Source organism: Talpa occidentalis, unplaced genomic scaffold, assembly GCF_014898055.3.
Source record: "Talpa occidentalis isolate TD23 unplaced genomic scaffold, MPIMG_talOcc4v2.1 talOcc4.12, whole genome shotgun sequence".
NCBI lineage: Eukaryota > Metazoa > Chordata > Mammalia > Eulipotyphla > Talpidae > Talpa > Talpa occidentalis.
Genome location: NW_023601212.1, coordinates 2577905 through 2594491, shown reverse-complemented (window position 1 = coordinate 2594491; position 16587 = coordinate 2577905). Strand labels below are relative to the sequence as shown.

General features: G+C 35.0%; 1 protein-coding gene across 1 annotated transcript in view; it reads right to left on the bottom strand.

Moving 5' to 3' along the window:
- The window catches only part of CNTN5 (contactin 5), a 657624-nt gene that overhangs the window by 558861 nt on the left and 82176 nt on the right, over positions 1-16587 (bottom strand). The window lies entirely within an intron of this gene.

The window sequence follows — 16587 nt, the reverse complement described above, 5'->3', positions numbered from 1 at the left end:
AACACGAAATCATTGAAATAGAGCATATTACAGGTTAGTAAAGGGGTGGGTAAAGGATACTGGGTGAAGGTTTTAGGAGAAATAATTTATAAGTTTTGGGGATCTATTAAATAGCATGAAGATTGTTAATGATACCACATTGTACATTCGAAACTTTCTTAGAAAGTCTACGTTAAAAATTTCAACAGACGAAAATGATATCTATATTGAGGTGATAGATATTGACTAAACTTGGGACAATCATTTTGCATAAACATACATATTTGTAAAATGATTATATATGTGTTATAGATATGCTATATATGCATACATAAAGCAACTAAGTCATATGCTATAAACTATGCTATATGTCAATTATATCTCATAAAATTGGAAAAACTCATTATCAACAAAAAGAAATATGACCACAAAAAGAAGTATGTCCAGTAAACATCTGAATTGAACTGACTTAACTTTTTCAACAAGATCGATTAGCTGTTATTATAAGAGAAAACTTACCAGAGACACATGTAAGGATCTAATAAAACACCATCGAGACCAGTAGTTGTAACACTTTTGTTAAAAATTCAAAAGAAACGTGAATTGCAGGTAATAGCCCAAGTTCAAATTTTAGCTATTAACTGTATTAGTAGAAGAGAATTCTAAGCAGCACTGAGAAATTTTAGATGCGATAATATTGACCAAAAATATCTTCCATCTGATAAAATGCTTTTGATAAGGAAGGAAGGCAGAAAGTCAATACTGTTTTAAGCCAACAAGGGAATTTATTGGTTTGTGTGATTGCAAAGATCAGAGGATGAAGTCACTTTAATCATGGCTTCATTGGAAGCTTGCTATATCAATCAAAACTCCATCTCTTAGCTCTTCTTACTTTATCGTGTCAGTTTCATCCTAAAATTAGTTCCCCTGATAACAAAATGGCTGCAATGGTTTCAGACCTCACACACACTCACTGTAATGTCTACAAGGAAGAAAATCATTTTTCTTTTACTTTCCTCCAAAGGGAGAAGAAACATTTTCTCTCAGAAATTCTAAAGCATCAACACCTGACACCGCATGGTTTCCTGCTGTTGTATGTATTCGTTGTTATGTCCATCACTGGGGCTGAGGTATGAGGGATAATATAGATGGCTTCAGGAAGTCAACTTTATTCCAACCCTATTTCTGCACACAGAGGGCAGGTTCTCTACAGAAGACTGTGAGAAGGGGAGAAAGGCAGTGGAAGAAGTTAATACAATTAACGTAGAATTGCTTCAGAAAGATTATCTGTATGGTGAAATTATATTGAGAACAAATAGTAAGAAACAATAGCAATAACTCAGGCACAAGATAATACAGTTTTGACCAAGAGATTAGTTGTGATAATGAAGAGATATACTCGATGGGGGGCTAAAATTGTAACAACAAATGGCACACCTGACTCTACCCTGACCTGCAATAATGATGTTAAGGAGATTTACATAGAAAAACAGTGAATTTTTTATATATTATACCTTATTATATAAATTGATCCTGTTTAGAGAGCACAACTTTAAGAAGGCTTAGAGAAAAGCAATGCAAATGGGGGGAAAATAAAACAAGGAAAATGTGATTAATCATCTATTAACTATATGCCCATAATGGATGTATGGGAACTCATCAGGTAACTAGAGAGATTTATAAGGCAGCAGGTATAAAATAACCAAGACCATGAACCTGAATGCACAGCAGCTAGAATTTCAGAAAACACAATCTCTAATCAAAATCAACTTTAGGATAATTTATCAGATATTTTCATTATAGTTATAACCTGCCAAGTAATCCCATTTTTTAGACATGTATGAAGAAATCTCCTAATTCAAACAGCAAATAAAAAGTTGAGTATACTTGTTGATTTTGATTTTTACTTTATTATAATTAGTCTTTCTCCTGGTCCCTTATTTAGGTTTTCTAAATTCCTGCTATGAGTGAGACCATCCGGTATTTTTCTTTTTCTTTCTGGCTTATTTCACTGAGATAAAAAAGCATACATTGTGCAAAAATGAAAAATGATGTAAAAATAAATAAAATAAAATACATAAAAAAGTTGAGTATATTTCCAAATCCCCAATCCCATGGTTATATACTGGATTGGATTATAAGCACATGGTGCCAGGTCTTCGAAGATATTCTGAAGAAGTGTTTGCTCCCACTGTCTTCATTAGATACCTTTGTTTTTGCATCCTGGCTTGTGTATTGTTGCATTTCCTAGCAGGTAAGACTAAATAATTTCTGGGTGGTGCTACTCCTAAGTGCCTAGAGAAACGGTAACTTTCTGACTGTGCTCACTAGCTTTTTCCATGCCTTGTACTACAATCACTGCTCCTGGCAGCCAGAACACCCATGGGAGGCAGTATTCTTTTTTTTTTTTTTTGATTTATTCATATATTCTTATAAAATTGCAGTGGTACAGGCCAGTGGCGTGGGAAGGTGAGAGGATTCAGTAGCATCTTTATAACTGAGTCTAGGGAAATGGAATTTGTTATTGCTTGCCTTTTACTTTCTCAGGATTTTGTTAATCAGACATTGGTCTGATATGTAGAATCATGTCTATGCCTTTGCAAATGTTTGTTTATTTCCTATTTTCATAGGGAAGCATCATTGGCTATTACTGACTGTTAACACGGGGCGGGATATGATACGACATATAGGGCAATTTTTAATATACCAAATACTATACCGAATATTAGCAATGAGAAGATAAAAAGAAACATTTTCTTTCTCTGATTTATTGGAGATCAAATCCCACCTTTCAGATACTTCTTAAATATCATTTTCATTTAATCCTACTCTGCTACACATCCATTAAATGTTAAATTCACAGGGTTGGACGTTAGTCCTCTTTTCTCTCAAAATAAAGCTGCATGGATGTTTCCACTGTTATACTTTAATAAATGCCCAAGATCCATGGCAACACAATCTCTCTCAATCCATTTACAGTCTAATATCCAAGCTAATTTACACTGGATACACCGGAAACATCTCCAATGAACACAACTAAAAGGAGAAGTCCTTCTATTCCCGCCCACATTGCGCACCCTATGTATTCCCCCCAGGTAACCAGCTAGAGTCCACCTAGACATCCAAGCATATCTCATCCCCCTAGTCCAGTCTCCAGTTCCACCAGAGTTTTCTTTGTACTATCTTTCAAATGTCCCCCCAGACTTCTAGCTCGTATAGAGCAAACCTTCCTAACTCTTTACTAGATTTATACACTATCTTCTTAAATGCTCCCCAGATTTAAAACTCTATCACTTCTCCAATTCATTCTCAACTGGGGTATCGGAAAGGTCTCTCATAGGGATGGACCTAGTCTCTGCTGGCATTAGTGTTGTAGTCACTCACTCTCTCTGTCTGAATTTCTGGGTAAATGGAGCATAAGAAAGCAGTATAGTTCATGAGATGGTACATGACAAATGGTTTATTTGTAGTGTATAAGAAGGTAAGACTTAAATAAAGACATAATATTTATATATAGTAATTTTGGTAAGGATGTGTACCAATTTTATAAAAAATTTAATTATAAGATTTTTATATCTTAAAAACTTTGAAGTGAAAATGTTTTATTCAGTACATCACTAAGATTTTAAATTGCATAATGTTTATCTTATACTAATTAGAGTTAGCTATAAGATAAAACGTGAGCCAGCACCTGACATCTTTTCAAATGTGTAAAAAAATCAGACATTTGCTTTTACTTAAAAAAAATAGGCTTTTACTTATAATGCCTAGTTTCCTAAGTTCAAAAAGATTATCCTTGGAGTAAATGAAAAATAAAAAGTACAGAAATATTATAAGCCCATCAACTCTATTAGTTGCATTTGTTCAGCTAATAAAGAACGTATGTGGCTTCACCACAGTTATCTATAGAACCTAATTCTCATAGACTACCTTGGACTAACAGACTGGAAAAAATTGTGTAAAATATCTATTTTCCACAGTAGACATTTTCCCCCGTGAATCCTTGAAGTGTTTTTCTTCAAGCTATTAAAGTTACATCAGCTACGTGGACCCCATTATCAGAAAGTAACAAGATTTTCTTCACCTTTAAACTCAAGATGTAAAGAATGTTAGTGTATCATGAAGCAATTATTTATTCCAATTAAAATAAAAGGTGCACAGTGCAAAGGGTTTAGCACTGCCATTAAATATGCTAGACAAATAGATGTATTTACAGATTAAGTCTATTCAAGCTCTATTAGTGTGATAGAGCGTGGCAGGAAAGCAAATGGGCACTGCAATTCCATTATTTTGGAGTTAAACCTTACACACTGAGCACCCACATCCCTCTAAAGATTAAGAAGTATTTCATTTAGTCCTTGGTTTTCCACATGCAGTTGATTACTTCTAAATCTAATAAAATCCTATAGAGTGAGCCTGATCAGTTCCAGGGGTGGCTTTCAGAGTTCCGACTTCAATGTCATAGAATGATGCTGCATCACAATAAAAATGATGTGTAGGTACTTCTATAGATTTTATTTTTTATTTTTTTAATAATAAATTTTATTTTTATATTCCCCAAACAATTACAACCCCCTTACTTTGACCCCAATCCCTCCTCTCCCGCCCCCTACCCCCCGTAGAGTGTCTCTGGTTCATAGTTTTTTGTTTATTTTGATTTTCACTTTCTTATAGTTATTCATTTTCCTGGTCCCTTATTTAGGTTTTCTAGATTCCTGCTATGAGTGAGACCATCTGGTATTTTTTTCTTTCTGGCTTATTTCGCTGAGCATGATCCCTTCCAGCGCCATCCACGTTGCTGCAAATGGCATGTGTTTATCTTTTTTGAATGCTGAGTAATATTCCATGGTATATATGTACCACATCTTCTTGATCCAGTCATCTATTTTTGGGCATTTGGATTGTTTCCAAAGCTTAGCTATTGTAAATCGTGCTGCTATAAACATAGGGGTGCAGGTGCTCTTTGGAATTGATGTTTCTGTGTCCTTTGGGTAAATACCTAGGAGTGGAATTGCTGGATCATATGGAAGCTCTATGTTTAGTAGGTCAAGAAATCTCCACACAGCTTTCCATCTATAGTTTTTTATCCCAGGAAAATAACTTCTGCAACATTTCTTTTTCCTACATTAGATGACCACTAGGAAGTTTACATAAACCTGTAGCTACTGATCACGATAAATATAAAATTTAATATAGTTGTCTAAAAAATGCTTTTGAAACTTAATATAGTTAATGAATCTCATTGAAATTTTACAGACATTTAAGTTTATATTATATTCCATGATTGCAATGATGAGGTACAAATCATATGCAAGAAAAGTGAATCCTTTAGCTCATTATTATAAAATTATAGGTCAAACACCTGTTCAAATTTAATTTCCCCAGTGGAAACTTCCCGAAACAACCCAATCCTCCTCCTCTTTCATTATCTATCCATTTACCTTGATATGTTTTTTCCTCAACACTTTATTTTTACTGATATTATATTATACCTTTATTTGTTTATTCTGAATCTTGCTGTGATAAGACTTTGAGTAATTGCTGTATTCCTAACACTGAAGGTCTTAATTAATGTTAGCTAAATGTATAAACTCATGAAAATATATTTTCAAAAGGCTTGGATTTAGCATTCGGTAACACTGGTTATAGTCTCAATAGGTAAAGAATTATTGAAATTCAATATTATTTTCTATAAAACGAAAATGCTCATGAATGTCACATACTTGGGTTGCTACTGCATTAAACAAATACAACTGAAATTACTCTATTCAGTGCTCCAGAGATTAATAAGATTAATTGTTATAATTATCACTGATATAACTTTATTATTTTGAATCAGTGACTTCAAATACCTTTGGATTTTATCATATTTTAAAAACTACTTTATTTTCTAACTGTTGCCCGATATTCTCTGTTCAACTTGTATATTACCGCTATGTCCATAAAAAACATATATTTAAAAAAAATAAACTCATACTGAACAAAAAGCTTAGAATCTGGATTCTATCACATCTCTATCATATCAATCGCCTCCCTTAGTGGCATACGTTTTCTGGATTATTGTCACATACATGTTCAGTATGTTATATTACTCATGAAAGAAAAAAACAAATATTTGCTGAACTCAATTCCTGAACATTGAAGAACGTGCTACCAGTTTAGAGACCTGAAAAGATTAAGACTGGAAGAATGGAAATCGGGAGTGGTCTAGAATGGTCATTGTAACTACACATAAATCATAGCATGTAGGGCCTGTCCGGTGGCGCATCGGTTGAGTGCTGGGCTACGAAGCTGCCCGCAGCCTCTGCAGCACCAGTTTGATCCCCGGCCGCTGGAAGAGGGTCCCACATGGCGTGCAAACCTCTCCTGCAGCCCGCTGCTCCACTCAGCAGTGTATTTTGTCAGTCTGCCTGTTCTGCTTCCCGCACTGTCACTGGTGAATCCTCTCACCCACCCACGTCTCTGACCTGTACCCCAGTTCTTTTATAAATAAATAAAATCTTAAAAAAAATAAACTGAGAATCAGTATTTTTTAGTTCAAAGGGGGACTCCTAGGGATTAAACAATCAGTTAGCTGCAGCCCACTTGCTAAAATACCCTCATATTGATTCCCCCTTTCTAATTTATTGTACTTTTTTATCCCTCACATTTTTCCTAGGATTATACTATCAAATAAAGTAAGAGCAATTAACATTTGGCCTCAGTCTATGCTTTCTGGGCAACCAAAACTAAGATAAAAATTGCTTCTTGAACTATATAATATTTCTAAAGTAAGTGACATTTTAAACATGTAAAAACTGTGACTAGAAATGGCACATATGTCTCTACCAAATGTTATTGTATGAACTCCTATGTTCAGAACAATATTCGAAATGTAAATAGATTTTTATGTCTCTAATTTTATCAATTTATTTAATAACTAAAGTTCCAAATAGTAGGGAAGTAAATTATGCTATTTCCATTAATCAAAATTTTTGGAATGATGGCCACATTTAGTACTTACATATTTTGTAATAATATTTTGAGATTATTTAACATCACAGAATGACATAGACTTAAAAGTTATAAATACACTAAATGTAATCCTTAGTACATTTTTGAAAGAAAAACTTAGTAATTCTCACTCTGTGCTATGTCATATTACCAAGTAATAAATCTGAGGTGAGGTAATATGTCCAAATTCTTGGAGTGAATATGTCCAGGTATAATAAAAGATTTAAAGGTTAAATGTTGACATTTAAGAGCAAGATATCTGTTTCATTCCCCTGATAGCACACAAAATTGTCTCTCTTCCTTTTTTGAGGTTTCCTATTTTAAATTCAATCCCACTTTCTGTCTCTCTCTCTTGCTTTCACTCTTGTGATTTCATTTCTAGCACTCCTACACTTTCTGGAAAAAGTACAAGTATAAAATGACATCAGGATTTTCCTGATTTCCTTCTGTGCTTGTATCATCTCTTTCTTTATTCCATGTTACAGAATGCATATCTCTTTTTCCACAAATCTTATAATTATTACGTTAGATGGGTCCTCATATTAACATAAAGCATCACAAACTATGTATATATTACATATCATTGCAAGGTATTCAAATGGGAGGAAACTATCTCAGATAATATGAATTCATTAATCATAGGTTTTGTTTTGCAGTTCTTTGTAGCTTTAAACTTGTGCATCTTGTTTAGGAGAAACTAAGAAACAAAAACAAAAAATTCACAAATTCACAAACAATAAACTACACATTCTGAAACAACCATGGTGTAAAAGAAGAAATCAAAATGGAAATTATAATATATATTGAGACAGGGATGAAAACATAACCTACCCAAATTATGGGAAGTAGCAAAAGCAGCCCTAAGAGAGAAGTTTATAGTAAACATCCACATGAAAAATTAAGAAAGAAAAATGAATGAAAGAAAAGTTTTCCAACATCACTAACCATCAGGAAAATGCAAATCAAACCCACAGTGCAATATTATCTTATACCTGTTAGGGTGGGTTTTATGAAGAAAATAAATAATAAGTAGAAAGGATATAAAGAAAAAGGAATTGATTCACACTGTTTCTGACAGTGTGTAATTGGAACAATAATTATGGAATACAGTATGGAAGCTCCTCAAGAAATTAAAAGTAGAGCTACCATAATATCCAGCAATCCCACTAATAGTAAACACAGAAAAAAAATGAAATTAGGATCTCAGAGAGGTAGCTACACTTCCACCCTTTTTGTAACATTATTCACAATAGCCAAGACGTGGAAACAACTGAATGTCCGTTAAGAGATGAATGGATAAAGAAAATGTAGTATATAAAATGGAATATTACTTAGCCTTCAACAATGTTGCCATTTAGGACAATAAGGTTGAAACCAGAGGCTATGGCATTTAATGAAAGAAGTCAGGCACAGGGCTGATACTACATCTTACTACTTACTTGAGGAATCAAATATAATAAATAAATAGAAATAGAGAGGAAAATGATGCTTGTCATGTGGCTGGGGCTATGAGGACACAGAGAAGCATTAGTCAAAGGGTACAAAGTTTCAAATACATAAGATTAATATACTCTATAGCTCTACTATACAGAGAGTCTATAGCTAATAATACTGCATATTGTATAATTAAAAATCTGTTAACAGAGTAAATTTTACACTAAATATCATGATAAAATAAAGAGGGAAGAGAAAACATTTTCAGGTGAAGGGTATACTTATCGTATACATGGTGGTAATGGTTTAATGAGGGTATACTTATCTCCAAATGCATCAAGCTGTATAAAGTAATTATTTATAGATATTATTTGTATGTCAGTCATACCTCAATAAAGTGGTTTTCCAAGAAAGGCACCATGATATATGATTATTGAAGACCCGTTGGTAATACACTTTGAATGCATATGGCCAATAAAAATAAAGCCATCACTGACATATTTGTAGGGAACAATGACAAGCATATATGGAGCTGGGAGAGAATATAGGATATAACTGTGATTCTCAACCAAGTCTCATGATCACAGAATACAGTAAACAGAGTGAAGGTGAGTGGACATTCTTCTCATAGGTTTAAAGATTCTTGCCAATGGATTTCATTGTTGCCTTAGTTTGACTATATTCCTGATTAATTCTTACTAAACCAACACTTTCCATGGAATATTTTTTGAGACTCTCACAGAGGGAAAGATATCCTGACATTGCACTAACACTATTGATCATGAGTCAGTCACCAGGTATCAGTTTACAGGCAGAGAAAAGAAAGTACTTTATATATTAGAAATTATAAATTTAGATAGTAAAAATGGTTAGAAACATATTAGATGTTAGGAAAATAACTCATAAAACAAGGACAGAAAAAAATCACACATAGTGAATTTTAATAAGCAAAAGTTCAGAACTCAAGTACGACCAACAGTGCATGCTTACATAATACTTACAATCATACCAATCATTATTTATTGCATGTGTTTTAACAATATTAAATCATTTAATTTTTACAACAATCCTATAATCTGGAACTTTTTCATATCACTATTTACAAATGAGGAAAGTGATGACTAACCAGGCAGAGATTGTACTCAAAAAGAGTAAAATGGTTATATGACTCCAACATCTATTTTCTTTACCTGCAAAATGGCTAATACTATATGGCTAATACTTATTGTTCGAAAGAAGAAAGGGTTCCTCATTTCTAGTAGTGAAAATTGTCATAACAAAGGCAAGTAGAAGATAAAAACAAAAGAGAGCAAGTATTCAGACTTGTGTAGAAGATATTTTATATCAGCAGTCATAGTTTCAAAGACAATTCATATTTCAACATCTAATTAATGTATGCTAGAAAAATCACAACTCCAATTTATGGTCAGAGTCAAATGCATCCCAAATCTAAAATGTTATTTGTTACCTATTTCTTATATCTTAGTCTGTTTTTCTCCTTTTTAACCAAATGGAAGTTTTGATTCTTTTAATAAAAGGCATATAGATAGTTTTTTGTGTCTGGGAATGAGCTTGATCTAACAGGCCTTTATCTAGTTCTGGTAAGTAAGGGGAAAATGAAGTGAACAGAAAGAGAGCAAAAGACTGCAAAACTTAAAAGGCAAACAACTAAAATGGTCTATGGATATTGATGGAATTTTCTGTGTCTCAAAATACATACATCTGTTAATGTAGATTAAGGAATAAAATTTCAGTTTGCAAATGAGACAGGGTGTTACTACACATATTTTGAGAAACATTCTGATTACTTAAACTTTTTAAGAATGAGCTTAGAAATGTAAAGTACATTAGAATTGGTATTTTTATATCTTTATATAAAGTAGTATGCTGAGTAATATATAGTTCTAGATTTAAAATTTTAAGTCAAGAAAATTATGGTTATTTTTTATTTCTGATTATATTATTCAATTGTATCTACCTTTGAAATTGATTCCTAAGATATCATCTATCTTCCTACACTAAACAGGTTTAAAAAGTTTTAAGCCCTGTTTATATGTTACCCAGAATGAAATAAAAACAATATTTACTAGGCCTCCCTGGTGGCCTAGGAGTTAACTTTCAGAGCTACCACCAGGATGGCCCTCCATCTGCAAAGTGGCCTAAGTTCAATCCCCAGCCAGGGAGCTGACCCACTGGCCCAGCAGACCTCTCCTGTCTCACCCGCTGCTCCCCTTTACAGTGTATTTCAGTGGATCTGCCTGTTCTGCTCCCCACTCTGTCTCTGGTGAATCCTCTCAACCCCCACACCTCTGGCCTTCACCCCACTTCTTAGGTGTAAGTAGACGAAAATAACTTCACATAAATTCAATTATTAAATTATATCTTACTATCTTCTAGGTAACATTTAATTTTGAGAAAGAAAAAAAAAAAGTGTGATAGGGATTCTTAACCTCAGATTAAAGGCAATTTGTTCCACTCCACTCAATATTTATATTCTTAAATAATTTTTTAAAGAGTGATTAATGAAACTTGAAGAATATGAACTTGCTGACCTCAAGTTCTACTTTCCTCAGAAAATAAGAAATATGCATCTTGATAATAATTTTAGCCATTCTTTTACTTCTTATTTAAAACAACATATGTACCTCTTATATGCCATTAACAGTAGGGTTCATTTTGATGAATTGATCCTATTTTCTTTCTTTATTCACACAAAAAATTTAGTGTTTAGGGACTAAAAGAAATCCCAAGCTCAATTCAAAACCTTCTAAAAGGAATCTGAAACAGTAGACAGGAAATCTTTTCAGCTTAGCTATACAATGATGTATGTATGTGCATTCAATGAAATAAAGAGATTTCTATTAAATAGACACATTCTAGTTTTTTAAGTAGGGAATGCCACTCTGACTGATGCAAGCCACACATATTTCTTAAAATATAGCTTATCTTCAAACAAATTAATCATGATCTTAGGTTTAAAGAATATTTTAACTACCTTCACTAAGCATTTCATAAGTGGTATTGGCTAAACAAACTTTACAGAAAAAAATAGAAAAAAAAAAACAACACTGTTAGAAGTGCCTATTTCAGAGAAAGAAGCAAATGAAATACATTGTAGTAGGCTGGCCGTAAATGGCCTCAATAACCCCATCCTGTTTACATTCATGCACTTGCCTATTATCTTCTTTTTGGTTGTGCCCTTTGTTTTTGTTTATTTTTTTAAGATTTATTTATTTATACAAGCACTGGGTACAGTAAGAAGCACGGGAGGGTGAGGGGATTCACCAGAGCCAGAGCAGGGAGCAGAACAGGCAGACTGACGAAGTACACTGCTGACAGGAGCAGCGGGCAGCAGGAGAGGTCTGCGTGCCATGTGGGACCCTCACCCGGTGGCCAGGGATAGAACCGGCACTGCAGAGGCTGCGGGTAGCTTCGCAACCCAGCACTCAACCACTGCACCACCACGGGAGGCCCTGGTTGTGCCCTTTGAATGACAGAACACAACAGGAGGAGAGGATGCTTCTTCTCCGACTAGATTACAAGAGACTGTAACTCATTTTGCTAGTAGATTCTTGTTGCTGACTCTGATGAAATAAGTTATTTTGGGTAGACCCATATGGTAGGAAAGTAAGGGTGGCCTACAGCCAATAGTCCTAAATCCAATAAGCCTGGAAGAACTGAACCTGGTGATGAGCTTGGAATGTAGTCTTTCCAAGTTGTGTCTTCATATGAGACCACTGTCCTGGGTGACACCTGGATTACAATCTCGTGAAAGATCTGAAGGGGAGGGTTCAGCTCCACCATGCCTGGACTTCCGACCCACAGAAATTAGGATAATAAAAATGTGCTGTCTTAAGCCACTAAATTTGAGGTAATATGACAACAGATGATAAATATAAGAAGGATGTTTGAAGTATGCATTACATATATTTGATTTCACAGATTTTCCTGAAGAATCAACTCTAGGCAAATCTTTAATATGTTTCCATACTATTCATTTACCTTTTGATTTTGCTTGTCAGGTAAATAAGTTGTGGCAGAGATAATGCTATGTATTCCACAAACATTCATTTCCATCCAGGTTTATAGGAAATCTATATTTTTCATTCCTCTTTGCAGTAAAGACAAGTAATTGGGCATGGGCCAGGGAATGGTTTAGTGGTCATGTGGATGGCTTCATCACCGAGTTATAAAATCCCTGTATTAAAAAATAATAACAATGTCCTTAGGTTATCAGCCAAGTCCCGTCTTACCTGTTGATGTGGTTGTGGAGGTTATGACTACAATGACACAGACCGAGGAGCAAAGGGCTCTTATTGGCTGGAACAGAGTCTTGCAGCCCTTATTCACACATTTTTACAATGGCAGAGACAATTAGCTTTCATTATAACACTGTAAGATTTGGGGATTTAAATTTTATTTTGAGGTAGTCTTGTGTAAAGAATAATGTCTGAAAATTGTGCCTCCCTCTTAAATCTTTGTAAGGATATCATAAAAGAAGCCACACTGCACTGACATGAAGGGATGATGACCACATCACAAAGAAAACCATACAGGATTCTGAAAAGAAGGATTTCAAACATGTGAAAGAGGTGAAGTAAACTTCCAGGATAATCTATATCCAGAAAGCTCCAGGAGTGGTGTTACCCCCAAAATGATTATTTTATTTAATAAATATATACTGAGTTTCTACTATATGCCAAAAACTACTATAGAAACTGAACAAACAGGGAGCTCCCTGGTAGCACAAGGGGTTAAGATGCAACCTATGAAGCTATCCACAGCCACTGCAGCACGAGTTTGATGCCCATCCAGGTTGCTGATCCTCATGGCATGGCAGACCTCTCCTCTCTCACCTGCTGCTCCCCTCAGCAGTGTGTTTCAGTCAGTCTGCCTGTTCCGTTCCCCACTGTCTCTGGTGAATCCTCTCACCCCCCACATGCACCTCTGGCCTGTACCCCAGTTCTTGTATGCATAAATAAATAAATCTTTAAAAAAAGAAACTGGACAAACAGTATTGAATGAACAGAGTGCAATCTGTGGAATAATGCAATTCATGAAGCATGAATTCTAGGAATAAGGGATCAAAGCATTACTTGGGACTCAAATTAAATACAGTAAAACAAAACAGTATGCAAAATATTATGTAAACATTAAATTGTATACACTGAATAGTGATTACTTGATGCATAATGTATTATCTCATAAAGTTCAGATACATATTTTCTCTTTAAATAAAAAAAAAATTAAAAAAGACAATCAAAAGACAATGAAAGTTGTCCACAGCACTGGAAAGATAAAAGGAAGCTGTGGGGACTGAGATGAACTGAAGAGCACAGACCTGCTGTGAGACGAATAACAAAGCATCTATTACCAGATTCCAACTTGGCCCAGGAGTCCACTACTTCTCAATGACACTCTTGGGGTAGCTTACTAAAGATCTGACTGGTCTTACATATGAGCACTTACATTTTCTTCACACAGAATATATTTTCTGCATGTTCCCTGTTCCTCAAGCTCCTGATTTATTAAATTTTCCTAACAAAACACCTCTGAGAGTCTTAATCATGGATCTGCATTTATTGCCAAATATTCTAAATAAAAAAATATAAAGCAAAATGCAAATTTTACCACAACTGGATATACCAGGGCAGCTGTGGTAGGTAGTAAACTATGGCTGGCATCCACACTGTCAGCCAGGGTTCGTGCCTTTTGAGGTGAATGAATGAGTGATCGATCTCTAATACCAAACATATAATTAATAATTTTTGAACAAATACTATGGCATATTCCCACAGGTCACTATTTGGTTCATTCAGTGGGTCAAACACTCCATATCCAATCTAGTTTCTTGAAATCTATATGGTTTCGATTTCCATATCATTTGTAAATGTTAGTAAGAATAAAACTGAATAACTAAAGCCAAGCTCTTGATTGGATTTTATTGGTTGTAACCTAAAGAAAGAGCCATCATCTCTGTTGTAGTTTAAAGAATCAAGAACTCATAACTACAATACATAGAGAACTTATTTTTTTAAATTCTCACTTTGACTTGTGAATATATTAAAATGTATTTGATCCATGTGTTCATAGTGAATACCTGGAAAATATACCATCATTAAAATGTTTGATGGGTAGGTTTGTGATTTAAAATGAAAGCTGACATCATCAGAAAAAATGAATATCTAGAACTATATCAACCACTTCCAGTGCTGAAATGTGCTCATTTATCCTCAATTCCCCTGGATGGAACAGCTGTTTAGTCTCATAAAGTGAACACAATTAAAAAAACTTGTGATTATGTTCAAAGGCAGAATACCATACCCCCAGATGTATACACTGAATACAGAAACTGGGAATAGGGGCCAGGGAGTGCTTAGCACACTTCTGCAGGGGAAGTCACATCCCCCCTAAGTCTTCTATCAATAGCTGCATCCGTCTGCTATAATGTGGAGAAAATTACAAACCTGGTTAAAGAAATCAGTAAAATGGAGTATTAAAATTTTACTATGATATCACAATTTTGTATTTTTTTAAAAGATTTATTTATTTACACATACAAGAACTGGGGAACAGGCCAGATATATGGGGGTGTGTGAGAGAGGATTCACCAGAGACAGAGTGGGGAGCAGAGCAGGCAGAGTGACTGAAATGCACTGCTGAGGGGAGCAGTGGGGTGTCAGGAGAGGTCTGCTGTGCCATGTGGGTAGCTCCCTGATGAGAGATCAGACTGGTGCTGCAGAGGCTGTGGACATCTTCACAGCGCTGTGCTTAACACCTTGCGCCAACAGGGAGGCCCTGTAATGTATTTTGTGTTTGGAATTTCTGTCTATACTTCTGCAATCTCAATCTCCAAATCAATGATTCACCAATGAGGCAGCAGGCAGTGCATGACAATCACATATTCCGGGGAGCAGCAAGGGATGGGCACATTCAATTTTACTGAGTTCCCTTGGAAGATGTTCAATCTAGTATTCTCTTCACTGAGTAACAAAGATATGACCACGATCTTGTTCTTCAAAAAAAAAAAAAATACACTCAAATATTTATGTTCTGCTCATCACAACACTAGTCGGAACTAGTAAGAAGCGACCTCCAGTAGCAGAAAACCTGGAAAGCTAGGGTTTCTCCCAGGGCACATCTATATTATGCTTATTTCATGTCAGGTAAAGACCTGAAGATGTTTCCCTGGAATTTTTTGCTAACAAAGTAAGAAATGGAAGAGGAAATCTTCACTTTTTTATCTGCTATTGTTTCTTCTTCATTTTCTCACGGAACATGACACAAAGTTCTATCACTTTATAGTCTCACTAGCAGAGACGAGAATCCAGTTTGCCCCTTTGGAGGAGTCTCTTTTAAATTGTCTGGTATCCAATATCTGAGAAACACTGATTTATAAGTCTTGTAAAAATTTTAAATTGTTAAGTAGAAGAGTAAATCCATCAGTTACCACATTTTGGTCAGAAGCAGATGTCTCGATGATCCTTTAAAACCTACTACTTTCTGTTGATTTGTCTGTCCATATTCACTTGCCCTTTAGTTTTAGAAAAGTTAGCATCCACCTTAACACAACTGTTTCAAGAGATTTAAATAAAATCCAGAATTTCGAAAACTATCTGAATGAAAAGAGGTTAAAAAGAAAAGTCACTAATGGGAAAGTTCAATGAAAATCGTCTTTAGAAAAATATAGAATTGACTTTTTGCATTAAATGGACCAGGGAAACAAAACGACCTCTGTGTTGACAGAGTTCCTGGTTGTCATGACAACTACTCTGAGAAATGGGCAGAGCCACAGCTATCCTTTGGGAATGAAGAAAGTGCTGGTCCTGAAAAGAGGATGTAAGACAAATAGAGCAAAACCATATGCTTAAAAAGTGATATGATGCAGAAAATAAACAGCATCAAAATGTCCTCTAGAGGCTTGGGCTAATGTGTTCATTTGAATGACGTCTCCTCTCTATTTTTTTTTAATGTTTTCTTACTACCAATAATTTTCAAGAGGCGAATTCAATGTTTCCATCCTCTCCCCGCCCCCAGCTCTTTCCTTTGTGGCCGCTTTTGTTGGCAAATACAGAAGTCTCTGCAAAAGTCACTGGGAAGAGAGAGGAAGGTTAAGTTAACTTCAGTATTAAATCCAGTGGCCATTCTGCATGTGTTCTTGAGTTCCTGTTGCAAGAAATT